The 27,959-nt window shown below is 47.6% G+C and overlaps 1 protein-coding gene and 2 long non-coding RNA genes across 10 annotated transcripts in view; 2 read left to right on the top strand and 1 right to left on the bottom strand.

Moving 5' to 3' along the window:
* SEZ6L (seizure related 6 homolog like) overlaps nt 1-27,959 on the bottom strand; it is a 188,992-nt gene that overhangs the window by 121,744 nt on the left and 39,289 nt on the right. The gene's annotated exons all lie outside the window — the stretch shown is intronic.
* On the top strand, nt 26-7,001 carry LOC144299516 (uncharacterized). The gene is made up of 3 exons (XR_013366222.1): nt 26-448; nt 3,539-3,957; nt 6,719-7,001. It is a non-coding gene; the product is annotated as an uncharacterized LOC144299516 (long non-coding RNA).
* On the top strand, nt 20,759-26,318 carry LOC144299515 (uncharacterized). The gene is made up of 4 exons (XR_013366221.1): nt 20,759-20,847; nt 25,304-25,384; nt 25,584-25,730; nt 26,127-26,318. It is a non-coding gene; the product is annotated as an uncharacterized LOC144299515 (long non-coding RNA).

Here is a 27,959-nt window from a genome sequence, read left to right as displayed (position 1 = left end):
ATTCAGTTCCCTGGTTTTATGAATCAAATAATAAGAGTAACACTTAAGTAGTGTTTGCTTTGTGCCAAACACAAGTTAACTATTATCAGCTATTATGAACTAGCCTACAAGGACTGTACCGACGTGATAACCATTTTACAAGTGAGGACACAGAGGCAGAGAGAATCGAAAGGACCTGCCTGGGTTCACCCAACTGGTCAGTGGCTCCGGCTCCTGCTCTGATGTTTTTGGACTCTGTGCAAATATTATTAGGAGACTCCTACTGGTGACGCATTGTACCAGAGTCTGAGAGTAAGGGACAAAAGACCCGGTCCCTGGCCTATCAGGGGAAGCAGATATGGAGATGATGAAGTGGTGGCTAACATTACTTGGACTATCTCGGAGGTGGGCCAATGCTGAGAGCTTTTACAATGATGGCTGTGTTGTAGCCTCACAATAATCCTAAGAGGTAGGAACTTCCTTATTCTTGCTTGACACATGGGGAGACTAAGGCTCAGGGAAGGGAAGTCATACCATAAGTGGCTGAGCAGAGATTTGAACCCAGGCCTGGTGACTCAAGACCCTGCTACCTAGAGGGTCCCTGGGAGTACAGGTTAGGGATAACCTGGGCCATCCATGGCAGCTTCTGGGAGGGGGGTGAGAAGGTGAGCTGGGAACTGAGTGAGGGAGAAGAAGAAGGGGAAGAGAAGGGTCTTCACTGGGGCCTGGATGTGAGAAAGATTGATCTGTATGGGAATAAAGGTGATGGGGGACACTGGCATGTATGGGACTGGTGTGATGGGGGACTGGTGTGATGGGGGACAGGTGTGTATGGGGATAGATGTGATGGGGGATTGATGAGTATGGGGACAGGCATGATGAGGGACTGGTGTGTAAGGGGACAGGCATGATGGAGGATTGGCACCTATGGGGACAGGTGTGATGGGGGATTGGTGTGCACGGGTTTTTGCATGGTCAGAGGGGAGCGAAGGAGGAATAGGAAGGGAAGTGGTGAAGGGAGGTCTGGGAAGGTCGGTAATGGCCATGCCAGGCTGAGCCTGAGGTGAAAGTTAGAATGTCATCCTACTGGCAGTACTGATGAATATTAAGGGGGAAAAGCCTGATCTATTAGCTAGTGGATTCAGCCTCAGTTTTGTTAAGCATAGAATCCCCATTAAGGTTTCTGAAACCCTTACCCTATCTCTCAGGTCCTCCCTGATACCTCCTTTCAAGGACCATTAGGATCTGGGAACCCCAGACTGGGAATGGGCAGTTTAGTTTATAACCACCTTTTCCAAGGGACCTTTTGACATAAATGCGACAACTGGAATTGGTCAAGCTCACGGGCTCCAAAGGTTTGACCACCTCCCACCCCTGTTCCTGTCCCCAATATTTAATAAATTCCCTTCCCAGACAGATCAACCAAATATGTAAATAAATCGTATTAAAAAATAAAAAATGTTTTGGAGAGCCGTGGGAGATGCCCGAGCCTCACCCAGGAGATCATACATCATTCAGGCAAGAGGAAATTTCAATAACACCACAGTTCTCAAGCAATTAGAGGGTCGGTCCCTCCGTTCAACTTTGGAGACTTAATGGGTTGGCAGTTCACAGGAGATGAGCCATACATTGTCCCCCCAACCCCAAGCTGCCACCCCATCTATCTTCAAACTCAATGAGACCCAATCAGGGGCTCAGTGACAGGTAGATCAAATGCTTTCCCACCTGTCAACCCAAGAATCCACTGGACAGGAAGGAGGCCTTTGTGGAGGATGGCCAGGATGAGATGGAGACTAAGCCATGGGTGGTGGTGGTCAGGCGCTGGCATGAAATCCAGCGTCTCCTCTGGGAAGGGGGTGTGGAGGACTGACCACGGCGGGATTGGGGCCAGGAGGCAGCTCTGAAGTTATGAGAACATGGCCCAAGCCAAGAACTCATGCCATTTGCGGGAACCTCTCTGTTACCTTGCAGCCAGAGAGCTTTCCTCTTGCTTACTCTGATCATGACCCTTCTTTCTCTGCTTCAAATCTTCCAATGGCTCCTACATGGCCTTTAAGGATGAAGGCTTTCTATTCCACTCCGATGGCCATCCCGGAGATCTGTGCTCCAGCTGTGTAGAGCTGCGGTCCTCCCATCAAAGGGCCAGATTTGCTCATCCTCAAGGACTTTGCCCAAGCCATTTTGTTGGTTTAGAATGCCTTCTCCCATTTACCCCGGCTAATTTCTATTTATCTGTAATAGTCAGTACAGGTATTACCTCTTCCAGGAAGCCTTCCTGGAATCCATACACCTGTTCGCTGCAACCCCCTTGCCCCGCCCACACTACCCCAGTGTCTGTACTCCGCAATCATAGCTCATTGGTTTGCCTCTTTTCCTCTCTGGCCTGGCAACTCTCTGAGGGCAGTGGGCATGGCTGTGTCTCACACATCCTTATGTTACTAATGCCTACCAAATTGCCCTGCCTGTGGTAAGTATTCCTTAAAGCTTGCTGAATGCATGAGTGAAAAATGTAATGAATAAATGAATGAGTATATGGATAGTCTATGATGGTGGTTCTCAACCAAGTGTGATTTGCCTCACAAAATCACAGGGAACATTTGGCAAGGTCTGGAGACTTTTTGTTTGTTTGTCATGACTTGCAGGGAGGAAGAGGAGAAGTGCTCTCAGCACCTAGTGGTAGAGGGGTAAGGATGCTATTAAATATCTTACAACACACAGGATGTGCCCTCACTCCCACCCTCTTGCCCCAAAGAATGATCCAACCCAAAATGCCAACATTGCCAAGGCTGAGAAATTCTGCTCTGTGTGTCTGGTTTTGCATCTGCTGCTTTAGGCAAGAGTAGAGAAAGCAAAGACGTGATCCCTGCCCCTAGTGAGTTTATAATCTGGCAAAGCACATAAGGGCAACATCTAAGAAACCTTTGGGAAATCGAATAGGATGGGGACATTTATTGAACACCCCCAAGTATCAGGCACTGGTGGTACCTCTACCCAGTTGATCTCCTACTTATCCTTTAAAACCCAGTTTAAATATCACTTTCTCCACACAGCCGACCCTGATGCCCCAACCCAGACTCAGAATGCCCCTACTCTCTGCTGCTGCAGAGATCACACTGTCCTAGAATTCTTTGTGTATGTGACTGTCGCCTCTCCAGCCCGAGGACAACTAGAACTGGGCTCTAGTTGCTGTTATTTCTCCAGTGCTTGGAGGATGAGAGTGGTTTACTAAATGTTTGGGGAAATGAACAGCAGAAACAGGACTGTCACAGACATCAAGCCAACAGTGGGGTTTCCCCACGTTCTGGAGCCCGGGGGACGTCTGCATGAGGGCCGCTATTGCTGAGATGCCCAGGGACACTGATGAGCTCCCAACCCCAGTCACGAGCTGACACGGAGGAAGAGGGTTGTTCTGGGCTGTCAGTACTTTGTCATTGACTTTGCCAAACCAGAGAGCAAGACGTTCTCCCAATGAGCATGTCAACTAACGAGCTATAAATTAAAAGAGAAGGGGGAAAAAAAAGGTCTGCTAATTCCAACCCACTCTATTTTTTGCTCACAGCTGCTTGGGAGGGAATGCACTGTGCCTTTCAGATGGAACATTTCTTTGGCGAAGCTCCCTTCTCCTGCCTGCTCTGTTATTCCCCTCGTCCAGGGTCCCGCCTGATTGGAGCGAAGGGAGCCTGGGCTTTGGGGTCACACAGACCTGGGTGCAAATTCCGGCTTGGCCACTTCTCAGCCACGTCTCTCTGAGCCCTGCTTTCTTCACCTGAAGAATCTCAGCTTCTGAGCAGTTCTGGGAAGCAACTAGGAACTCTGGGGTGAGAGGGTCCCCCCTGCCACCCTTCCGGAGGATTGGAGACCACTTGCAGGATGCTTGGTTCAAGAGGGACGCACGGGTTCTGGTCCTTGGAAGGGAGCCTCTGCATTCCCAGCTCTGACCTGTCCAGGATAAAGGGCACCCCAACATCACTTAGCCATGTAAGCCCCCCACCCCACACACAAGGAAACTGAGGCCCAGAGAGTGGAAGCCAGCTTAGCTGGGCTGCATGGGGTGCTGAGGCACTGGGCCCCCAGACCTCACTCACTGCTACATTTTCCCTGCATGGTAATAACAGCAGCATCTGCCATTTATTAAGTGCTTACCAGGCGCTGAATGATCCTAACACCCTATGAGGAACAAAAATACCCGTAAAAGGAAAATTTGCTTAAATTGAACCTCATTAAAATCAAGAACGTCTGCTCTTTGAGAGACAGTGTTAAGAAAAGGAAGACAAGCCACAGATGGGGAGAAACTATTTGCAAATCTCTGATCTGATAAAGAATCGTACCCTGAACGTAGAAATAATTCTCAAAACTCAATAGTCATGGGGTGCCTGGGTGGCTCAGTCGGTTAAGTGTCCATTTCTTGGTTTCGGTTCAGGGTCGTGAGATCGAGCCCCGAGTCAGGTTTCATGCTCAGCACAGAATCTGCTTAGGGTTCTTTCCCTCTCCCTCCCCCACTCCTCACGCTCTCTCTCTCTCTCTCATTCTTTAAAATAAATAAATCTTTAAGAAAACCTCACAGACTCAGTAGTAGTAAGATAAGCAAACCCCCAAAGTGAGCAAAATATTTGAACAGGCATTGCAACATCGAGAAGTATATAAATGGCAAATAAGCCCAGGGCATGATGCTCACCACATTAGTCATTAGGGAAACGCAATTTGAAATCACAATGACATACCTATTAGAATGGCTCTTAAAATTAAGATGACAGGCAGCAGCAAGTGTCAGCAGGGATGGGGAGAGCCAAGAGCTCTCAGATGCATGTGGTAGGATGTAAAATGGCAGTCCCACTTTGGAAAGCAGAAGCTAAACCTACAGGGGCGCCGGGGTGGCTCAGTCAGCTCAGTCGGCTAAGCATCTGACTTCGGCTCAGTCATGATCTCAGGGTCCTGGGATCGAGTCCTGCATTAGGATTCCCAACAGGGAGCCTGCTTCTCCCTCTGCCTGTGTCTCTGCCTCTCTGTGTGTCTCTCATGAATAAATAAATACAACTTTAAAAAGAAAACTCTCTAATGGGAAAACAGATAAATGGTGTTTTACTCCTATTTATAGAAGAGTAAACTGAGGCTCAGAGAGGTTAGTTCATTTGCACAGGTCACCCAGCCAATAAGTGGTGGATCTGGGACTCAGTGTAGTAGAGGGTGATTTTTTTAATGATCTTTTAAAAAAGATTTTATTTATTTATTCACGAGAGACACATACAAAGAGAGAGGCAGAGACACAGGCAGAGAGAGAAGCAGGCCCCATGCAGGGAGCCTGATGGGACTCCAGGATCATGCTCTGGGCCGAAGGCAGGCGCTCAACCACTGAGCCACCCAGGGATCCTCTAAAGACTTTTTAGAAAAGTAATCTCTACCCTCAACATGGGGCTTGAACTCACAACCCTGAGAGCATGGGTCACACGCTCTACTGACTGAGCCAGCAGGTGCCCCTAGGAGGGGGTGATTGATAAGCCCCACCCCCCACTGCTAGGCCGCTCTACACTCAGCTCCCAGCGCTGCGCTGTCTTCCGGTAAGTCCTGCTTCCCATGTAACGTGTCTTGAGTTTGAACCTCGCTGGGGCCAGAGGAGGGGAGAGAGAAGAGGAGGGAGGCCCGAGGAGAACAGACTCTCCAGTCTCCCCACAGCTATTCCTGACCTCAGGCAACCTTGCGCGGAGCACCACCCACCCCAGCTGTCCCTCCTCCTTGAGGTTATGCCACGGCATGGCTTCTCTCACTTCTGGCGAACCAGCACCTGGGGGGCTCTGTTCTCCAGTGCCTGGACAGACCAGTGTCCAAATGGACCCCTTCCAGTTTCTCGTGGCATTGAGAATGCCAATGTCTCATGGGGGCGACTTGGCCCCTCTGCTCCTATCCCATCTCCTCCTCCCCGCTCCCCGGGGAGCACTCCCACTCTGGCCAACCTGTCTTTCTTCCCAAGCTGCAGAAGGGAACCAGCCTGATGCTCCAGGAAGGGCTTCCCTGCTCCTGCCCTTGGGTCCTGGCACTCCGGTCTCCCTAAGTGGTCAGTGGGGTCCCTAAGGTGTCAAATGGTGGACTCACAGCCTCTTCCCATTGCACGGAGAATGTGATCAAACTTCTACACTGGCCTGAGAGCCCGGTGTGGACTGGCTCCTCCCAGCTGCCCACCTTATGCCTCCTGCGTGCATGTCTGCATTCCCAAGCCTGGTCTTCCTTCCTGGAAACTTCTTCTCTCATATCCCTCCACCCTGCCCAGATGTCAGCTCAAATGTTGCCCTCAAAGAGGGGTCCCCAGCCACCTCTGTAAAGAAGCACATTTACCTCCGGGCCCCGACACTCACAATTACACTCCTTGTACAGCAGTGGACACAATTGGAAATCCCCTTGCTTAGCTCTGGGTTTACTTGTCATCCGTACCCCGTGTTTAGGTCAGAGACTTGTCCCTACTAAATGCTCAGTGAATACCTGTGGAATGAGGAACAGGTGTCTGATGTGGCACATTCACCCTGTGTTTGGAGAATCAGGGGCTGGGGGAAAGCTGTGTGACACTGGTCGGAGTGCTTCACTGCTCTGAGCCTCAGATTTCCCATATGTAAAATGGGCAGAGCATGGTAGTGCTGGGAGGCAAGGGGCCCTACACACCGAGTGCCACTAGTGCATGACAGTCCTCTTTATTATTATTATTATCATTATCATCATTATTATTATGACTCTTTCCACCTCCAATGTGAAGGATTCCATCTGGACTTGGGGACCAGGCCTGGCATCCACCTTCCATGGGCAAGGATGTGCTGGGGAGAAATGAGCCGACACATGACAGGATGAAGCAGCTCCCAGAAGAGGCCTTTGCTGAAGAAAGAGCAAAGCGCCCCTGACGAGACAAGGGGAGGTTTCAGACAATATCTAATTGGTATTCTCCAAGTGATGCAAAAGGACACTGCATCTCTAAAAAGGGAACAATTGGAGATTAGGGAAGATCGCTGTGAGAGAAAAGCTTGTTTAAATCTATTACTGAACAAAAATGGTCTGTGGGTTTTGAATGGAAAATTTGTGTTCCTGCTCCCATCTCAGTTTAACCCGTGGCAGAGTGTGGCCGAGCACACGAGGGGTGCTGCGTGTGGGAGGAGGGGAGAGGGTCTCCCGGTGGACATTGGCACAGCCTTCCTGAACCCCCGTGTGGGGCGCTAACCCGCAGGGTTCCTCCCAGCCCCAGACCACTCTCAGACGCAGTCCTCCCCATTTTACAGAGGAGGAGACTGAGGCTCAGTAAGTAGCTCATACAAGAGCCACAGCCAAGGCAGGTAAGGCTGAGATTTGAATTCATGTCTTCCCTGTGCCCAGAGTCTGCTCTCCTGGCATACACACGTGTGTGTGTCTGAGACTTAATGACTTTTAGGGCAAGGAAGACCTCAGAACTCAGCTCCTATGACCACTTCCTTTTACAGACAGAGGAAGAATTTTCCTGGAGGCTTGCCCAATTGAATTTATGAGGATGTCGGGCATTCTGACCAAATGAGCACTCACACGGTGCCAGGCACTGTACTACGCCTTCACTTTTGTCTCCTCATCCACCCCACGAGGCGGGGAAAGGCACTGTGAGCCCATTTTATAGCTACGGAAATGGAGGCTCAGAGAGGCTAAGTCACTGCTCAGAGTGACAAAGCTGGAATTCAAAGCCAGGTCTGTCCCAATGCCTCGTGGAGTGCTTTTCAAGGGCCCCCCTCTGTACATATGTGTGTGCCCCCATATCACAGGACACCGCAGTGGCTCACCAGCATCTTCCAACTCCCCAGCCTCTGCTCAAGTGACAGCTAAGGCCCAACGCTGGGTTGAGATGCATTTTGACCAGTGGCCACTTGCGTAGCCCCAGGGGGCTGGGTGGGGGCTTCTGCATCGTAGGCCCAGGGGACAGGCACAGAATGGTTCCTGTCACCACTAAGGTGCTGAGTGGGATGCAGGCAGGGCGGGTGTTGGACAGCCTGGCTCCTGAGCCTCAACCCTGAGCCATCAGCCCCAAGGCAGCACTGAGGGGGCAAGAGAATCAACTGGGGCATCATGTTTACTCCTAGGGCCGTTCTCCCGCGGAGTGGAAATCATGCCCTCTCATGCCAACCCCCGCTGGACAATGCCAGCTGGGCAGACAGAGGGGTCTCTTGTGGCAGAAGTGCTGTCCGGCTCTCCCAGGGTGCTGAGGATAAAAATAGCTCCCAGGCTGGCCTGTGGGCCACTGGCCTCTACTTCCCCTGGCTGGCCTCATCGACAACCATGCTCTCCATTGCTTGCTTCCCCTTCCTGCACTGACCTTTTTTTTTTTGCTTCCTAGAATACCTCAAACTGGTCCCCTCCTTAGGACCTTTGGGTTCTTGGCTCCCATCCCTTGGAACATTCTCTCTAGTTCTTGCCAGACTCCCTCCCTCCCTTTACTGAAGCCTCATCTGGCTACTCGGGTCACCGGTCACTGGTGGTCAGACTCCACTGCATTTCCCTGAAGGACCTTCTTCCAAGACTTTGTTCCAGCCACATTTTCTGTCCCCCCCTAGCTGTGTGTTTCGGGTTTATTTTCTGGTTTATACCATTAGAACATAAGGGGTTTCTTGTATGACACAGAGATATCTTGCCTCTCTTGCTCAACCACACAATCCCAGCACTCAGCCCTGTCCTGGCAGAGTCGGTGCTCATTAAATACTTGTTGAATGAATGAACGACCTGTCCCAGGGCACATGCGAGCTGGTACAATCAGGGTAGGTTGCATGGAGGAGAAACCCCTTTCGGATTCTCATACTTTTAAGATCAAGGAATGGCCCCTCCTCCCTCAGTGTTTTTCCCCACTGTAAGCAGGGGGTTGATGAGACTCTTCTCACGGCCCCACCAGCTCTGACTGTGGATTCTATGAAATGTGGGGTTCTTTATATCTCAGTCATCTGTGGCCCTGCAGCCTGTTGGCTGGAGCTGGAGACTTCCTGCTCTGGGGATGCCAATGCCAGGGCCATGTCTCAGCCTCGCTCTTAACACCACCCAAGTTTTTCCGGCCATCGGAGGCTTTGTGCAGGACTTGTCAGGGACTGCGCTCCCTGATGCTGTGCGCATTAAGAACAATTCCAGGGCAGAGAGATGGGGCTTAATCCAGCAAGAGTGTTTTGGCTTTTGTCTTCTTCCAGAACATATGCAGGGCCTGACTTGCCTTTCCTGGCATTTAGCATCACCTGGCACCTGGCTTTGTACACCCCCAGGCTGGCATCCACAAAAGGGCTTCCTAGCTCAGTGGTTCTTGGCTCTGGCTTCACATTGGAATCACTTGTGGGCCTTCCTGTTCTCCATCCCAGAGACCCTGTCTCACCTGATCAAGAGTGAGATGACCCAAGCCTTGGTGTTTTCTAAAAGTTCCCCCGAGTGATACAGAGGTGCAGCCGGGGTGAAGGACGCTGGTCATGTGAAGGGGGCAGCCGAGTCAGGATCACTGGGAGCATGTTTGTTAAATTACAGACCCACTGAATTCAAAACCCCTGCGGGCAGTGGGTGGAGTCCAACAACCTCCACCTTCTAAGAAACAGCCTGGGTGATTGTTATTATGCACATTAATTATTTCCATCGCTTTATGAAAAAGAGCTTTCTTGAGGTATAACTGACAAACAATACCCACATATTTAGGGTGCAGTTCAGTAAGTTTCGTCAAACAGACACTCATGAAGCCATCACTGCTGCTAAGCGAGTGGACCTCTCCATCACCCCCATGGGCTTCCTTATAAGCAACTTGAACTTGAACTGGACTGACTTAGAATAAAAGCCTCAGCAGGTGAGCACAGTGATGAAGAGGATAGACTTCGGCTTCAGACAGAGTCAGGTCCCCGTTCTGGTGCTTCCACCAGCTGTGGCTGTGGCTTCACCTCTGTGAACCTCACTTACTTCCCTGTGATGGTCCCAAACTCACAGCATTCTTGAGTGGCGAAGGAGGAGTTTGGAAAGCACCGTGCTGGGCCCCCACCAGCGGCAGTGGTCATAAATATCAAATCCACAATCATCTCCACTGCCCTCATGGTGGGCCTGGGGAAGGCAGCAGGACTGGGAAGGAGAGAATTTGGGGAGGGGGAGGGTCTTGTCTTCCTGTCCTTTGGGTGCCCACTGCCCAGCACCACGCTGGCATCTACTTGACTTTCAATACAAATGAGTGGAGTGACACACCGTGGACTGGCCAGCACATACAGGACACTGGGTGCCCCCACGGACTCCACTCCCATCTTCCTTCGCCTTCTCTCCCGACCTCATGTCCCCCGCTCTGATTGGGTTCACATGCCTGCAGCCTGGCCCTCCATCTTTCCAGACTCATTCTTCAAAGCACTGCTATTTCCTTGGGGACATCTACATTATTTATTTTCTAGCTCATTCGTTTCTCTTCAGAAGTTCATTTGTTCATGCATTTGCTCAGTTAGTCCATTGTTCAGGCAGGCAAGAAGCTTCCTGTAATCACTTGGGCACCTCTGTTGGACGGCTCCTGTCTTAGCCTGGCACTGAGCTCCGTGGCGGGGCATGGATAAGTGCTCAGTAACTAAGCTAATGGAGAGGAAGCAAGGCTTTCTATCCCTGCACTGTTCCCATGGACAACTTCATCAGTGCGTGTGATTTTTTTCCCTGTTCGCCACTGCTGCTAAGTCTGGGGTCTGTGCTCCTCCTGTGGCTGTGAGCACATTTTTTGCTGAGAGGCTCTGCAAGTTCGCCATGCATTGGTGCAAATCTTTTCTCAGCAGCTGAGCTGCTAAATCCTGGAGGGCAGAGGCAGATCTTCACCCGTGAGAGCCTCTTGTAGGGCTTAGTACATGCGCTCAGAGTGGCAGCTGAAGGCGACAGAGCCAATCACTCATAATCATGATGCCAACAGCTACCTCTTACTAAGCTCCCAGTCAAGATCTGGCGCTCTCTATACCTTACCTCATTAGACCCTCAGAATAACCTGCTACTGTTGATGTTATTGGCCTGATTTTACATTTGAGGAAATTGGGGCTCAGAGAGGTTAAGTGGACACTCAGGGCTCATCAACAGAATAGGAGTCAGAGCCTGGGGACTCTAAAGACAGTGGTCTCTCCATCCACTCATTCAAAGGATGTTCACTGAACATATACCCTGTGCCAGGCAACATGCTGAAGATGTGTGTGGAGCAAAAATAGACACTGTCCATGTCCTTCTGAAACTTGCCTTGTGAGAATCTTATGGAAAAAGATACAAGTCCTATAGAATTGTACCAGTTAACTCAGCAGCTGCCAGTAACGTGAAACCCCAACCCAGTGGCCATAAGGTGTCAGTGGTAAGTGGACCGGGGATGACCCGGCCGTGCAACAGTGGCGATAAAGGTGTCAGCTCCTCCTCCTTCTGCTCTGCCATCTCTGTGTGGCGTGATTTTATCTCTTCATGGTTGAAAGAGGTCTACCACACTATTCTTCATGCCTTGGTATTCCAGGGAGGAACAAAGGGAAGAGGCACATCCATGTCAACCCTGCCGTCTTTTGACCATCTTTCCCAGAAAGTGTCCATAGCACCTTCTGCCTTCATCTTATTGGCCGGACAGTGTCACATGGCCATTCCAAGCTGCAAGGAAGGTGAGGAATGCAACCACAATAGAGGAAGCCTAGGGAGGACAGGGGTGGGCTGGGTGTTCAGAAACTCACCTGCAGGTCAGCCCAGGGAGACAGGCTTTAAACGAATCATCACAGTTACTAGCTGTAACTGTTACTAGGCACAGTTACTAGCTGGGTTAAGGAGTCTGAAAGAAAGGGATATGATTCTCTGGGTATATTTAGGTTTCTGGTCTCTGGTGCTTTGGAGGCTGTGGGCGAAGGACAGCTGCTTTGTAGAGCTGATGCTTGAGTTGGGATGGGAAGAATGGGTGATTTTGGTGGAAGTTGCAGGGAAGAAACTTTTGGGCAGATTAACAGCTTGTGCAGTGGTGAGAGGTGGGCAGGGACCCAATCATGCTGGGAACAGTGGATCATATTCATAATTTTGGTCTTTATTCTGAAATCCATGGGGAGCCAGCAGAAGGGTCTTCAAGCAGGGAGGTGGCGTTGGCAGATCCATGTGTTGAAAAGATGATTGCAGGGAGGCAGAGCTAGAAGCCAAGGGGCCGGCAAGGGGACTGTTGCAGTTGGCCACGTGAAGGCTGATGGTGGCTGAGACTAAGCTGATGGAACTGGGGATGGGGGAGGAGTGAGCTACTCCGAGAAATATTTAGGAGGCAAAATTAATACGACTTGGAGAGAATTGGATAAAGGGAGTGAGGGAAAGCAAGGAAGAATGGATGATTTCCAAGTGTTTGTCTTGCTCAAGCACACATATGGCGGCATGGTTCACCAAGCCAGCAGACGCGGTGGAGAGAGAGGACCAGGTCTGTCGCATGGTGGGAGTCAGGAGCTGAGGCGTGCTAGCCAAGTGAGGGTTTGCCACTGTGTGGATTAGAAGGCATTCTTTCTTTCCAAAGTCCTTCCTTCACCTTCCAGACAGCTACAGTCGGCTGTGTTTGCTCCTAAATGCATCCTGCTTAAGGTTTCCACCTGAGTCTTATTTAGTTATTTCCTGTCTACATGGCAAATGGCTATTTGGGATGGCAACAATTTACCTCAAGCATATCCCCAATCCCTCTTTTGCCATAGAAGACATGATGCATTACCCCACAAAGCTCAAAACATTGTCTTGTTGGTTCATGGAGCCATCTAATTCTTTAGCCCTGGATGCTGGGCCAGGGCCACTGTCTATTTTCCCTCCTATGTGCTCATCTTGTCCTTGAATAGACCCCCTACTCTCCTTCTCAAAATCAGCCAGCCCCACAGTCTAATGGCTTCTGACATGTTGAGTGATCCTGCTGCTCAAAACCAGTAATGGAGGAGCAGGCATGGCTTGGCGGCAGTTGTGATTCTTAGTGTTATGTGGATGGCATCGATTAGGGGGAGGCAAGCCAATCTCTCTGACTGAGTCAGCTTCCTGACCAGTGACAGGCTTGTCCTGTGTTTGGCATGACAAGCTATCTGCCTGACAAAGTTCCTGCTAGGTGCACAAAGCTAATCAGAAAACTGAAATTGCTTGGGCCAGGGATAAATTGGAGCATACTCCTCTTTCTCAATGCTCTGAGTTGTGGGACGACTGGGACAAATCTTTTCAAGTGGCTTTAGGATCATACTGCCACAAATTCTTCAAACCATTGATTTGTCCATTTGCTCAGAGTAGCTTAATTATTTTTTGGAATTTGGGTTTTTAAATTTTTTTTCAGATTCCACAGTAAAATTTGTTTGTTGTAGAACTTTTGTAATAATAGCTAATGGCAGATCTAAAGCAGATTTCTTCACTTGAGCCCAGCTGATTTGCAAATGACTACAGACTCATGCCTTCTTGGTTCTAATTCCATGGGTTGAGAGTGATCTGTTATGCAGCATTATCATCATGGGAAGAGCTAACTGATACAAGTATTGACATCCATCTACTAGGGGATGACATCCTTGGGTGTCTCCATTTGCACTTACTCTGCACATCCAATCCACAGGCACATATTGCCAACTTGACCTTCTAAACATACCTTATATCGACACAATCTCCCCATCACACTGCCATCACCCTACGTCAAGCCTCTATACACTTTTTAAAAATATTTTATTTATTTATGACAGATAGAGAGAGAGAGAGAGAGGCAGAGACACAGGCAGAGGGAGAAGCAGGCAGAGGGAGAAGCAGGCTCCATGCACCGGGAGCCCGATGTGGGATTCGATCCTGGGTCTCCAGGATCACGCCCTGGGCCAAAGGCAGGCGCCAAACCACTGCGCCACCCAGGGATCCCCTCTATACACTTTTATCCAGATGACTGCAGTAACTGCCTTGGTCTGTTCTCTAGTGTGAGTGTTGGGCCATCATATTAAATCCCTCCCTTCTCTAAACTCAACAGAGACCTCCCATTTTGCTCAGAAGTAACCCAACCTCTTTGTCATGGCTTTAAAGGCACTAGATGATCTGTTTCTAACTGCCTCTCTGATTTTACCTATTTTTGTCCCTCTCTGCCACCACACCTGGTTACAGAGAACAGAGGCTGGGCCAGGACCAGCCATCCTGATTCGAAGTCCAATTCTCCTGCTCTATAGAGTGACCTTCCCCCCCGCATTGGGGGGGTCACCTCCTTGACTCCTCCCTAGTTACAGAACCGCTGATTTAGAAACACCTGATAGAGCTGGGATAAACTGAATTCTTCCTCATTTCCATTCCCTCCTTAGTTTCTGCCTCCAAAGCTTTCTTACAATTTACAGCCTCCTTAGATTAATTGTCAATGGCAGCCAGTGTTATTAGGGATTTTCCAGTTGGATTCAGGATGATGCATTAAATTCAGATCCTTTTTTTTCTTCCTTGAGACATTTTACTCAATGATAGCCCACTGAGTCTGCCATTGACCCCTCGACGCTTAATAAGAAGTCCACTTTAACAGTAATTAATTCCAATACTGAATATATTTTCATTAAAAGCAGAAATGGCAGGTCAGATTTAGTAAGTTATGAATTATCAGACCCCAACTGTACCAGCTTTGCTTTATAAATGCTGAATATTCCCCAGACTCTCAATTTCCCATTTTTCTCCCTATCCTGGGGCCTTAATTATGATGACAATGATGACAATATTAATAATTATTACTGTCAACATGTATTGAGTATTGTCTGCGTACCAGACACTACACTGAGCACTTTACTTGCATTATTTGAGTTAAAATTCAATCTTTTCAAGTAGGATCTATTATTATTCCCATGTTACAGGTGAACACATAAGAGTCCCCGAGAAAAGAAGGGATTTCCCCAAGGTCACATAGCTAATAACCAGCAGGGGCAGATTCAAACTCAGGCTGCCCATAAAAGCAGCATTTTTGATTCCTAAGTGATATTTTGTCCCACCTAAAGGGGAGGCAGAGGAACAGATACTCTGTGTCACGGGTTATACTCAAAAATAAATCTGGGAAACCCGATTCACTCTACAACATAATTAAAAACAGATTGTGTTTGATGCCAACGGAAGTTAATGGCTTATGTTGCAAAATCTTGGTTCGTGGAGCTTTCATTTCTAAGGCTGGATGCAGCACTGGAAATATCATGAACTTTGGAAGCTAAAGTTGAAATCTCACATTTTAGCAGTGCTTGATCTTGACAGGAGACATCATCATTCAGGTATAATCTCTTCTCTTTCTCCCTACTTACCCATTTCACACCACCCTGATGTACCCGTTTTGTGGATGGCAGTTGGAACATCCAAAGGAAGAGTCACATGGCTGTCAAGGCTGGGTGTGGGGCGGGGCAAGCTGCCAGAATCAGCACTTACGCTGCCTTCTAGTGGTGGAGATGGCTACAGATGACATCCCAACAAAAGTCCGTGCTTCGCCTCCCACAGATCAAAAATTTCTCAATCTCAGCACTATTGACATTTTAGGACAGACAATTCTTTGGGATGACAGGATGCCCTGTGCATTATGGGATGGTTAGCAGCATCCTTGGCCTCTACCTACTGGACGCCAGCGGTAGCTTCTAGTTGTGACAACCCAAAACGTCTCTAGATGTTGCCAGATGTTACCTGGGAGCACAGAATCATGCTCCGTTGAGAACCATTGCTATGGACAAAAATCTAGCAGCAACAACGTGCCATGGCCAGTGTTATTAGGGTTCCTTGCTGGGTTCTAGCACATAATGTATTGTTTACATGAATGAAAAAGATACACTTCTCACATTAAGCCATTTTAAAATTATTTTCATCACATGTATGATGAAAGAGTTACCCCCAATTTCCCCCTCTAATAATAAGATTTGTTTTATATACCAGTAGGTATTGTTTCTCAGCAAATATGATTCCACCTTATTTCACTAAAATAATGGGCATGCTGATACCTAGCCCTTAGAATTGCTGGGGGGAGAGGTCCTATGTCAAGTGCCTGGTATACAGTAAGAGCTCCATAAAAGCTAACTGTCTTGTAGAGCCAGCAAGGACTCCTTCCAGAAGAGACAAATGGTACAATGGAGAAAAGCCAGAAGGGCAATGAGACTGGAGCCTTTGGTTTGTGTCCCAGGCCTGTCACTGCCCCTCTATGTGACCTTGCATATATCATTTACCCTCTCTGATCCTATGCCAAGTGTCTGGTACACAGCAAGGACTCTATAAATACCAGTTTCCTTCTTCCCCTTGTAGAGCCAGCAAAGACTCCTTCCAGAGGAAGGAGTAAGTGAGGAAGTTGGGTTAGAAGCTCTCAAACTGCCCCCGCCCCCCACCTGGCCAGCATTACACGGTAGGTTTGTTGCAAGGCAAGCTGCACATGGTAGTGGTTACCTAAGTGTGCACTAGAATCATCTAAGGAAGTGGTTAACATGCAGACTCCCAGGCCCTAAGCCTAAGAGTTTCTGATTTAATAAGTCTAAGCTGGATCCTAGGAATATTCATTTTTAACCGAGTCCTACCGGTTATGGAGGGAGTCCTGGGCTTAGGCTCTGGGAAGCACTATCCTCATGTACAGATAACCCAAGAGGATCAGTGGCCCTACAGGCTTGTTGAGAACAGACACCAACACGGATACTTCATCCTTTTCTGGTTTCTTCAATGAACCCAGAAAATTAAAAATTGAAAACAGATTTCTGAAAAGTTGGCCTGGGTAAGGTTGTTAACAAATAAAATTTTGCCGAACATACAGGTTTAGAAAGGAGGTTCTCTGGACTGGGGTCCAAGCAGGCATCTAACCAAGAAGCATTCTGGATACCTGGTCCTATGCCAGGCATGCGCACGCGCGCGCGTGTGTGTGTGTGTGTGCACACATGCACGTGTGTGTGTTCTGGGGGAGGAGAAATGGTGGTTGTCTCTACAGCCTCACCATGCTGGGTGGTGGAACAGACATTCTCAGGTCAAACTACAACAATCATAATGGTAGCAACCACTCTGTGGGAATGCTTGCTATGCACTGGGCCCCTGCACGAAGCTCCTTGCACACTTTCTCATAGGGAGTCTAACTAACACCTCTATGAGGCAATGGAAGTGTCTCTGTTTCACACATGGGGCAGCAGAGCCTCCAGGAGTTGGAGTAACTTGTGCTTGTTTAGGAAGTGGAAGAGCCAAAATCCCTGCAGCCAGTCTTTCTACAGAGTTGTGATTTTACCACACTGCCCCATGCTGGTGAGTGCGATGGTCATTTTCAATCGGGGGAAGTGAGAGTTTGTAACCAAGATGCTAATTGGCAAGTAGACAATGGGAACTCTGAAAGGTTAGAAAGACATACCAGTCCCTGTGGGTTGGAACAGAGAGCAGAGGCAAGATTTAATCAGGCTTTGAAGGCTGTGGGGAGGGCAGGGGTAAGCTGTGGGAGTGAAAAAGGGATTTAAGTTGCATTTCATTCTTTATTTGTTCAACATTTATTGACTCTTCCAAAGGACGTTTGCCTGTTCCTCTCCAACATACTCCTTTCATTTTTCCTCTCTCCTTTCTTCTTTTATCTAACCAACCATCCATCCATCCACCCACCACCCACTCATCCATTCCTTCATCTATCCATCCATGCATCCAACCACCCATATATTCATCTGTCCGTTCAACCATCCACCCATTCATCCAGCCATCTATCTATCCATCCACCCACTGGTCCATCTGTCTGTCCATCCATCCATTCATTCATCCATCTCCATTCGCCCATCATCCATTAATTTATCCATCCATGTACCATCCACCCATCTACCCACTTACCCATCTATTCATCCAGTCATCCATCCATCCATTTATCTACCCATCTAACCAATCATCCATCCATCTACCATCCATCCATCCATTCAGCCATCCATCCACCCACTCTATTCACCCATCCATCTTGCATTTATTGTATAAGCCAGACATTTCCTTTCCCTAACCCTCTTCTTTCCTCCTCCCTCTCTTCTTCTCTCTCTCTCCCTCTCTTCCCCCTTTCCTAATTCATCCATTCTTTTATTCAGCATGCATTCCCTGAGCACTTACCTGGTGCTAGACTCCATGCTAAGCCCTTGGGATATAAGGCCTCTGCCCTGGAAAAGCTCACAACCTAACGATAGGCAGAAGATTATGGCACTACATGGGAACTGCTATGACAGATCCTGCAGATGCTGAAAATGGTGGCATCATAGGATTGAATTCTAGACTGAAGAAGAAGCCTGTGTCATTTCTGTTCCCTGATATCACCTGGCAATAAGATCTGGTTCACCCAAGGCAGGTGGTAGAGTGGGAAGAGCCAGGAGGCCTGTGAGCTGATGCTGGGTGTGCTCTCAGGCCTTCAGTCTCCTCATCTGTACAGTGAGGACACAATAGCTGCTCTGTCAGCCTCAAAGGGATGTGGGAAGATTAAGGAGGATAGGGTCAGTGGCAAGTTCAACATTATTACTGTTTCCGACTTACTACTCTATGCAAGTTTTGGCTCCACTGGCAAGAGTTTATCAATCGCATTCACTGCTACAGCCTGAGAGCCTAAAACAGTGCCTGCTACATAGCAGGTACTCAGTAACTATTTGTTGGATGAATGACTAAATGTATGACAATTTCCTTTCTGGAGATATGGCATCTGTGGCCCAGAAAGGTGGAGCCACTTGCCCATGGTCCCACAGCAAGAAGGTGGTGCACCCAGCGTTCTAACTAGAGCTGTCAGACTCCAGTGTCCACGAGCTTTCCACTTCCAGTGAGGGTTAATTCCACTATCAAAGTTCACTGGTTATCACTCTCCCTGCCCCAGCTGCCTCCTCACCCACCTGATGCCCTGGTAGGCAGACACTGTTCTTTTTATTGTTATAATTGCTGTCACCGGGTACTGTGTGTCCCTCTTTGTTGCTGAAGCCAAGTGTGCCCTGCTCATATAGCCAGAAGCTTTCATGAGTCCTCCCTGGGCTTCCGCTTGGTTGTTTTTATTGCTTTTCCTCATGGCATGAGATTAAGAAAAATGTCTTTAGAAAGTAGCAAATTTACTGGCTTACGTAGGTTCCCTGGGCTCAGACGATAGATTCACATAAGGAAGGTTCTCAGCATCTGAGACAACAGTCCATATGGAAAATAAAGTAACAAGTCGTTTACTCGATGACAAGTTCTAATTTTCTTAATTCTTCCAAACAGTCCAGATATAGAACAGATTTTGTCAAAAAGGCACATAGGGCTCCATCGATCTTGTTTATGTTCCCATTGCGGGAGTATTCCCATCCCACCTGCTTTCCTACTGATGTTTGCTAGGAGCGAGGAACATGTATAATATTTTTTTCTGCATCTTCTATGGAAAGAAACTGGGAATATTCACAAGATTTGTTTCACTTAAATGTGAAAACCACCCTGTGAGGGAGGTGATGCCATCCTTACTCTGACATCTCAGGGGATAGAGGTTGAGAGATGTCATGTGTTAATAGGTGTCAAAGTCAGGGCTCAACCCAGGACTTTCCAATATTACAGCATGCCGCCTCCCTCAAGGGTGGGGAGATTTCTGGCTGTGGCCAGGGGGAAGTCTTTGCAAGCAAACACCACTGCTCTTCGTGGGGACACTTCACCTCTCTTGCCTCAAATGCTGCTTCTGTGAAATGGGGAGATTACCAGCACTTCAGGGAGCTTTGGCTGGGATTAAATAGGGATAATGAAATATCATTTATAGGGGCACCTGGGTGGTTCAGTGGTTGAGCATCTGCGTCTGGCTTAGGGTGTGATGCCGGGTCCTGGGATTGAGTCCCACATTGGGCTCCCTGAGGGAGCCTTCTTCTCTCTCTGTCTATGTCTCTGCCTCTCTCTCTGTGTCTCTCATGAATTAAAAAAAAAAAGAAAAGAAAGGAAAAGGAAGAAAAGAGAAGAGATGTCGTTTATAAAAAGCCTAGCACTGGCCTGAAACATAACATGCCCTCGGTAAATGGGAGACGTGATTTCTCCTTCTGTCTACCTGAAGTGTCTGCTTCCCTACTCAGCTGTACATTCATAAGAGGCAGGGAGCGTGTCTAATTTGCCTCTGTTCCCCAGCACCCAGGAGGCTGGCTGGACAGGGAATGGTCTCCAGGAAATGTTTGTAGAAGGAGCGAAGGACTGTGTTCATTTCTTGTCAGCACCAGCTTTAGAATGCCTTCCAAATTCAGATTCAATTCACCTCTTACAAGTTAAGCCAGGCACATTGCTTTCCATCACAGGAGGTGGCAAGGGGATTTTAGAAGCTTTTCCATGGCAGGACTAAGTGCAAATCCCTTAGGAATGAGAATTCCCATTGAAGCACGAAGACTGCCTTGTATTTGCTAGGTCCACTTTGGGCCCCGGAAGCCCATTTTGGATGAGCCCTGGAGTCTTGTCATCCATTCTACAGATTAGGAGAGTGAGGCCCAGACCAGGAAAAAGACTGGCCCATGGCCACTCAGAGAAGAATTACGTGAATGGGGATATAACTAACTATATAGTTAAATAATCACCTAATTAATGTGGGATGACAAATGGATGGTTACCCCAGAGGAAGAGAGAGGAAAGCTCTCTGTGGAAGTGACGTTTAAACTGAGATCTACAGGAGAAGTAGAAGTTAGCAAGGTCAAAAGGCAGAAATGGGGTACACAAACAGGATGTTCAGGGAGGAGGGAAGAACAGGTGCAAAGGTCCTGTGGTGGGAGGAGTGGCAAGAAGGCCAGTGTGGCCCAAGCAAAGAGTGACCGAAGGCTGTCAGCAATGCAGATGGACTGGGCCATGCTTGTCTTGTAAGTCCCCAGGGCGAGTGTGGGTTTGGTATTAACGACAGGGGGTTGTGAGCAGTGGGCTGGCATAATCAGGTTGGATTTTGAAATATCACTGTGGTGTCTGGGAATGGAAGGAGGAGGAGGTTTCCAGTCCAAGATCTGCTACTTTCTAGCAGTGTGACCCTGGGTGAGTGGGGGTCATCATACCAGTTAATTGGGCTGTTGAGGAGAGTAAATGGGATAATAATTATTGAGTTACTATTATCATATTATCATCATTAGTTAGAAGAGTAATGGACTAAGAGTCAGGAGTACTGGATTCAAATCCCTGTTCTGCCCATTTACCTCTCTGGGCAGGCAGGCAATCTCAGTGGTTAAGAGCTCTGGCTCTGAATAAAAAAAAAAAAAAAAGGAAAAAGAGCTCTGGCTCTGACACCAGACACGTAGGGTGCAGGCCACACATGAGCACATGTGTGGCCTTGAGCAAATGGCTTTCCCTCTCTAAGCCAACTGTAATGGGGACTACCCCATGGGGTGTTGTATGAATTTTTAAAAAAAGACTTTATTTATTTATTCAAGAGAGACACAGAGACATAGGCAGAGGGAGAAGAGGTCTCCCTGCAGGGACCCTGATTAGGGACTCTATCCCAGGACCCCAGGATCATGACCTGAGTCACAGTTGTTATTAATACTATGGTCAAGTTGGTTTTATTTGCATGAAGGACAATGCCACTACCTGCTGGATCATGCCTGAGGACCATAAAGTAAACATCCACCACCTTGGGGATGGCTCAGCTGTAGCCTCAGTGGTAGAGCGATTTCCCTGGAAAAATCTTAAAGACAAAATTCTTTGGTGGAAAGACTGACATAGCCGAAGGAACTGGGTCCATTTCCAGTGTCTCCACCAACCCACTGACCCACCGATCATGCGTCCCTGGCAAGGCCCCAGCTCTCCCCAGGTCTTTGTCTCCTCCTCTCTGGGCAGTTCCCAACCAGAGCTGTCCCTTTAACGGGCTGGATGATCAGAATGCTCTAGGTTGGGGTGGGGAGGAAGGAGGATGGGAATCACTCAAATCCAATTTCCGTGGCTTCACCAAGTGTTCCTGTCACTTGATAAGGAGCAGCTGGGACCTCGGCTTTGCCTCTGTCAGGGAGAAGTCGGGATGGTTCAGTGCCTCGCAAAGCTCGCTTATCGCATTAGACCGTTCACTCGGCTCCGCAGATAAGGCCCAGCTAATCAGACAAGATGCCCTCCACCTCTCCTCAGATCCCTGCTCACCGAATGGCCCTGCTTCCCAGAGGTGAACGCATTTGAAATGATCCCTGACAAGGCATTGGAATTGAAAATTTGATCCAAAGCCCAATAGAAGCTGCTGGCACACAACTTTCAGGCTGAGAAATAAAAGCCTGAGGGATTCTTTTTATTCATTCATTTACTTCTTTATGGTCTATGTATACAATGGAATATTACTCAGCTATTAGAAATGACAAATACCCACCATTTGCTTCGAGGTGGATGGAACTGGAGGGTATTATACTGAGTGAAATAAGTCAATCGGAGAAGGACAAACATTATATGGTCTCATTCATATGGGGTTTCTTTTTGGCTCCCCTTTTTCCTCCTCCCAGTCTCTCAAAGCCTTTCTCTCAAAGATTCTTTTGGATTGAGTCTCTTTTTCTCTTCCTTTCTTTCATCTCCTTCTATTAAGGGCCAGTACTCTTTTGAGAACACTAAGAACTGCCTATGCCATTTTGGTTTGCCATTCCAAGATGGCAGGTGGGGTTCATGAAGAGAGATCCCCCAGCAAGGGAAAAGAAAACCAGGGTGTCACCGTGAGAATGCAAAACTGTACCTTAGGCCAAAAGCAAACCGTACAATGACCTCATTTAACATTATAAGTTTTAAAAATAAATTTTAAAAAGTATGACAGATATTTACACATACATAATTCAGTTCTCCCTCCTAGCCAAGTACCTCCTGTGTAAAAATTGATAGAAGTTCAGTTCTGAGAAACATCTTTCTTGAACCACTTTACTCTCCTCCTTTAAAAAGTATGTATCACCTGATAACCATGTCTTTAGTTCAATAAACTCTTATTTAGCACCTAATTAATACATTAAGCACTAGTTATACACTAGGCACTAGTTATATGCCAGTTTCACTGATTCTCATGCACAGGTTGATTTACATTTAGATACATTTTAAAGATTTTATTTTTAAGTAATCTCTATACCCAACATGGGTCAATCACACCACTCTACCAGCTGATCCCACTGGGTGCCCCTAGATTTGTTTCAACTCTCTGAAATGAGCTGCCTTTTCTGAACCCTGGATGTACGGAATGGCAGTCTTATTGGTGGCATTTTTTTCTGGCCTTGCGGCCCATAAAATGTCAGGTATCTTATAGTCAATGCCATCTTAGAGTTGATGAACTGTTTTACAGTTGAGGAAACCAAGGCTCAGATAGGAAAGCCACAAAACCAGCAAGTGACAGTGCCAAGATTCAAGCCCACATCCTTCTACTGTATAATCACGGGCCCTCAGCCACTATTTGCATTATACCCCAACTCTGTATCCATTCCTGGGACACCGAGGTCAACACATCTGTCTAGATTGTTGGAACTAGTCCTGTCTAGATGGCTAGATCCAGAAAAACCCAACAAAATAAACTTGTAGGTGACCTACTTTAAAAAAAACCCTTCCTCGGGGCACCTGAGTGGCTCAGTCAGTTAAACCTCTGGTCTCAGGGTCCTGAGATGGAGCCAGACATTGGGCTCCTTGCTCAGCAGGGAGCCTGCTTCTCCCTCTGCCTCTGTCATTCCCCCTAACTCGTGCTTGTTCTTTCTGTCTCTTAAATAAATAAATAAAACCTTAAAAAAATCCAAACAAACACACCTCCTCCTCCAACTGAGATTCCAAAAGAGAAATGACTGGCCAAAGGGCACACAGCAAGAGAAAAGAAGAGAACCGGATCCAGGACCCAGGCTCATGACCTCCAGCCACATGATCTTGCTCATCGGTGTTAAAAGCTTGATTTTTAATGTCTCTCCCTGACATCCTGTCTGTCCTCCAAACCTGATTCTATGTTCTCCATTTTCTCTCCTTTTTGGGTCACTGTCTAATGCATGCTGCCTATCCCTGTCTCTCCTTTCCCTCCAAATCTGGTCTGACTGGTTCCAAGTGTCTTTGCCGAGGCTTGCTGAAAACAAGGTACTGTTGCCTGTTCACATCTTTCCTCTGGGGGAGGTGGCTTCCTTCCAGAAGTTCCACCTGACCCCCAGCCAGCGAATTCCCACATAGAATACCTCACAGGATACTCCTGCTTTGCACAGCTCTTGCTCTCCAGAACTTTGTTTTTATCCCCCTCTTTTTTTCCACCAGGGAATTCATAACCTTGAATCCAAAGTTCTGCAGCCTGTCTGGGAATACAGATTTAGATGGGAATAGCTAAGAATAGCTAACATTTATTGGTTCTTTTTCATGTGCCAGGCCCTGTACTAAGCGCTTCACACACACCATCAGCATGTTTAATCCTCAGAACATCTCTGTGAGGCAGGCACTATCACTGCTTCTGTTTTTCAGATGAAGAAACCAGGCTCAGAGAGGTGAAGTGAACTTCCCAAGGATGCACAGCTTGGTTTTAAATAAAGCTTCCTCCAAAGCCTCTTTCTTAATTTAATCGAGCATTCTTTCAGTGCTCTAGTCGGTCATTGAGCCCCACAGTCATTACTGTCTCTTACGGTGTCAACGTTGGTAATATTGCAGTGAGCACAACTGGAACCACAACTGAAGCAAAATGTGGGTAGAGGCCCTTATTCCATAGCCCCTGCACTGTCTCTGTGCCTTGCACAGTATGGGGCTGACTCCACAGGGCTATAAAACTTTTACATTTTTCTTTTCTTTAAAGATTTATTTATCTATTCATGAGAGACACAGAGAAAGAGAGAGAGAGAGAAAGAGGCAGAGACATAGGAGGAAGGAGAAGCAGGCTCCCTGCGGGGAACCCGATGCGGGACTCAATCCCACGACCCCAGGATCATGACCTGAGCCAAAGGCGGACACTCAACCACTGAGCCACCCAGGTGTCCCTACTTTTACACTTTTCTTAGGATAAAGACCAGGCCTCATGCTATGATCTAAAGGTTCCTGCATGGTCAGAAACCTTCCCATTCCCCCGTTTTATCTCAGCCCACTGACCTGCTTCTAATTCTGTGTGATACTCATGTGCCCTTGTGTCCCAGGGCTCTTGATCCTGCTATCCTTTTTCTCTGACATGCTCCAACTGCACCCCTTCACCCCGTCAATTTGGTTTGCCCCTCAGATTTTGTCATTTCACTGGGAAGTCCTTCCCAGCCATGACCTCCAGGCTGGGATCTCTGGTACACAAGAGCATGACCCCGTGCCCTTCTCTTGCTTCTGGCTGACTTCCTTTGTGAGTGCATGGATGCTGCCTGCTTTTGCTCACCATTTTCTGCCTGTCACAAAATAACTTTTGATAAATATTTGATGAATGCGATGGGAAGCTCAAAACGCCCCCTGGGCTTACCATCCACTTTTCCAGTTTCCATCAGATCCTGATAGAAAAACCTCTGGACCGAATCACTTATATGGTATTATTTATTTTTTATTTTTTATTTTTTAGCCTAAAGCTCTATAGAAGTATGGTTGCAGCTCCAGCCCATGTACAATGAAATTCATGTGGCCCATACCGTGGTATCGCCAGGTAGGCAGACCGGGTCTTCCTGCCTTCAGACTTTATCCTCTGGGCCCAGGATCTAGGACGGGAGGGGGTGGGGTTCCATCCTTGCCCACAGCCTTGTTTCCAGATGGCACTGTTCTTCAGTGAAATGGTTGAGTTTGGCCAATGCCACTTAGAGCCCAATCTCATTCCAACAGACTCCATCAACTAAATGTTTTAGCAGGGTTGCAAGTTGATGGTAGCAAAACGTCTTGAATGAAAAACAAATCTTGAACTAGTCCTTGCATTTGTGGGATGGAAATTTCCAAGACAACAGTCCAGATCTGTTTGGACTCTGTGGTTCTCTTCTACAAGAAATGGAGAAACCCAGGTAAGTCTATGGGGAGGCCAGGACCTGGGGACTAAGGCTTATTGGCAGGATTGGTGAGATCAATGCCAGAAATACGCAGAAACTGGAAATGAGTGAAGTGGACCAGGTGGGGCCATGGTGTGCCAGGGAACCCAGGTCAGACTAGGGAACCTGCTCTGCTACTCCACCTCCACCAACTGCTAAGGGTGTAGAAATGTGAGTCCTGCGTTGTCAACTTTTCTGATTTTTCCAGAGATGTCCAAACTTGGGACTTTCATGCAAAAATTATCCATGTTAAGTTTTGGAATAATTAACTTAAAAAATAATCCAGGCCAAGCCCCAAAATACATATGGGCTTACAGATTCTCCCTTCTGATTAGGAATTGAGAAAAATTTCCAATGTCTTTTGTCCCCAAGAGTCCTTTGGAGTGGAATCAGAAAACCACTGTGAAAACAGGGGTGGAAAGAGAGGAACTGTGCACGAGGGTGCTTGGCTGATGTCTGAAGTGCACGCGCACCCACTCTCTCAGGCGAGGCACAAAAGCAACCGCCTCCAGGCAAGCTGACTAGACCATCATGGTGCATTGCTGACATTGGAATTACATTAAATTATCACCACATGAGTGCCTTCCGCTGTTGTTTGTGTTCCAAAATGTCCCAATGAATTCTAAAAGCAGCGCCATGTTCCCTTAGAAGAAGAAAAACCTAATGTTCTGTCCTTTATCGGAACCCACTCAGGAAAACGAGCTCTCTGAATGGGAGCCCTCCCTCCTTTTCTCCAGGGGACACAAGGAAACAGGGAGAAGTGATTAAAGCTTTGGATTAGTTCACAGGAATGTTTCTTTTCTTCTATTGTTGCTTTATCTTTACTCAAGCAGAAGTTGGCCTGATAGATCTCAGATGAGAACCAAAGGGGAAGATGTGGGGTGTGCACTGGGGTGCAGGGCAGGGGAAATTTAATGGTTGATATTTCCTGAGTGGCTGTCCAGGTGGTGAGACCATGTTACCCTCCACTTTGTCACCTTGGTTCATGGACAAATGGTATCTTTTGCTAACACAGGCATGTGGTAACCCGCAGCTTCCTAAGTTGTATATTACCACTGACCTTCCTTCCTCCTTCCTCCCTTCCTTCCTGATCCTCTTCCATCCACTTCTTTATTCTGTAAACATCTACTCAAGCATCCTTTACCCCACAGGCCCTGTGCAGCAGAATGGATAAGAGGTACCTAGCTGAGTCCCATCAGATGCACATTTAAGTTACATGCATTCACTGCACAAGCTCAGATAAGAGAAAAAAGAAAGTTAAATAATTTGGGGATTTGGCTTAACATTCTACCAGATGGTTATCTACTAAGCAATAGGCCACATGTATTTACTGCTTCTTCACTTAGTCTGGGTCTTCTCATATGCCTCAAAGTGGGTACATCTTCCTCCACTGAGGGGATGTAGATCATGGTGTAAGACAAGTGTGGTGGAGTCTTCTTGGTCTTCACTATAACTCATTTCCTTTTCCTCCTGGGCACAAAGCTAGACTACATATCCCAGCCTTGCTGGTGAGGTGCATGGACTCAGTTCTGCCCATGACTATGCTGCTTCCAGGCCCAGTACATGAAAATTCCCCATGTGATCCTCCATATTTGCTCTTTACCTATCTTCCACATGGATGCTGAGTGCCCATCAAAGAACCCTAAGCCCCAGAGCTCTCAGTAGGGTCTTCAGAGAGAAGGAATTTACATGCTTGATAGCCACAAGGAAGGTTGCCTGGTGAATGGGAATGTCTGTGATGGACATCTTAGGAATAAGATAGAAATTTTACTGCTCTAGATCATTGTGATTTGGGGCTTATTATAGCTGCTAGCATTACTTGTCCTAACTAATATATTAACTATTTTACCAAATGAAGAAATGACAATCTGTTGCAAGACTGGGTTAAAATCTGGCCCATACTAGACTGATAGAAGGTGTGTGGTTCTCTACAATGATTCTTTGCTATGTGATTTTTACCTTATGAGCTGATTTTAGTGTCTCAATGATGGATCTAAGATGCGACTTCTCTATATGGAGCATCCTCTGGGATAGTTCACAGACAAGGCAATTCAAAGTGAAGCAATAATTTGGTCAATTGAGGAAGTGAACACCTCAACTCCCATCCTCCCAACAAGCATGACCGATAATCATTTCAGTTACCTGGACCATTGCTGCACACGTGGGATGTTTATTTGGCCTTCACTGACAAAGTGATTATAGTAA

This window comes from Canis aureus, chromosome 27, assembly GCF_053574225.1.
Source record: "Canis aureus isolate CA01 chromosome 27, VMU_Caureus_v.1.0, whole genome shotgun sequence".
Lineage (NCBI taxonomy): Eukaryota > Metazoa > Chordata > Mammalia > Carnivora > Canidae > Canis > Canis aureus.
This window is presented reverse-complemented; position numbering and strand designations above follow the sequence as displayed.